Source organism: Mixophyes fleayi, chromosome 12 (assembly GCF_038048845.1).
Source record: "Mixophyes fleayi isolate aMixFle1 chromosome 12, aMixFle1.hap1, whole genome shotgun sequence".
Classification (NCBI taxonomy): Eukaryota; Metazoa; Chordata; class Amphibia; order Anura; family Limnodynastidae; genus Mixophyes; species Mixophyes fleayi.
Window position 1 is genome coordinate 68881182 of NC_134413.1, and position 1693 is coordinate 68882874.

The following is a 1693-nucleotide window of genomic DNA, read 5'->3' on the forward strand; positions in this document are numbered from 1 at the left end:
GTTTTTAGAGCTCTTTTGGGGGTCTATTTATGACCCTTCGTTTTTTTCACTTGATACTTTTCAATCCCTATCTCCTTGATAAGGATTGAAAAGTAACGGCTATGTATTAAAAAAACTTCTCAGGGACAGCAGTGCCGATAGACTGCTGTCCCTGAGAAGTGACTCACCTGATCATCGCAGTCTTTTCTCAAGTTTAAAGGCTGCAGTGATCTTCTCTCTTTTTTTTTCTTTTTTTCCTTTTTGTTAGTGCGCATGCAGACTGAAAACTTGGTGCATGCGCAGTAACATCCTGGATGGCAAACTGTAGGATAAGTGACAGGGTGGGATCACATGATCCCTCCACACATGCGTTGTCCAGCTCTGCTCTTCAGAACAGAGCTGGACAGCGCGAAAGTTTTCAGATATGTTAATGTACGCCAGCTTCAGATGGCGTACATTAACATGTAGAAAGAGAGAAATTTTTCTCTAGTTAGACTTTAATACATAGCGGTTCTGAGCACTTCCCATAGACTTTTATGGGGAGTGCTCAGAAAAACAATAGCAAATGCAAAGCAGCAGATATCTGAGATATCTGCTGCGATGCTTCAATAATACATAGCAATTTCACGGTAAACACCCGAAAACTGTTCTCGGGTGTTTAACACAGGAAAAAAACCTTGATAAATAGACCCCTTGGCCCCAAGTCCCTCTCGGAACAGGAGGTCGTGTAAATGTTTCCTCACAGCACAATCCTCCTGCACCTGTATTGAGCAGGGGAGATATGATTTGGAATCTATAATATCACACAGAAGTGCAGTGTCTGGGCTGCACAAATTATTCTATTTTAGACATTTGCCGGCCACAGGCTCATGCCAATATGTGAGCTCAGAGTTAGGTATTACACAGCGGAATTTTTAAAGGCACTTCTCTCAAGTGATAAGTGCCCTAAATACAAGTTTGCAAATATTTATCTGCTTCCCTGGCCAGGAGCACAACATGAACTCGTGGTAGCATTCTGTAGGCTTTCAGCTTTAATGTTTTGGAAGCCAAAGATCGCACACATAGTGGTATATTTACTAAACTGCAGGTTTGAAAAAGTGGAGATGTTGCTTATAGCAACCAGATTGTAGAGATCATTTATTTAGTACATTCTACAAAATATGACAGCTAGAATCTGATTGGTTGCTATAGGCAACATCTCCACTTTTTCAAACCCGCAGGTTAGTAGCTATACCACATAGAGGGGGAGGGGGCGCAGGGGAGACAGATAAATTAAAACACTTACATCTGAAGTAGTTGTCAGACATAAAAACCAAAAATAACTTCTCTTTAGTCACTGCAGCCTTCCTGTCACCTTGAACCAGTCTGGCCATTTTTTTGTCCTCTCTCATTAAGGAGATGTGCTGGAAAAACAAGTTGGAGCAATGAAGACACCACCTCCACAACTTCCAGGACTTAAAAGGTGGTAGATGCCCCAGTTTAATTTCAGAGGCTGTGTGGAGTCCACACCGCAGTAGGTCAGAGCTATGTTGGTGGCATACGAGGGACCTACACAATATAAAAGGAGGTAGGTTTAATATTGTGGCTGTACGTATATAAAGGATATAAGTGTTTTGAATAGAACAAGGGAAAGAGTGTGCTAATATATCATTTATAGTATACTTTAGATAAAAATTACAACATGAAAGTAAAAGACATTTAAGCACACACAAAG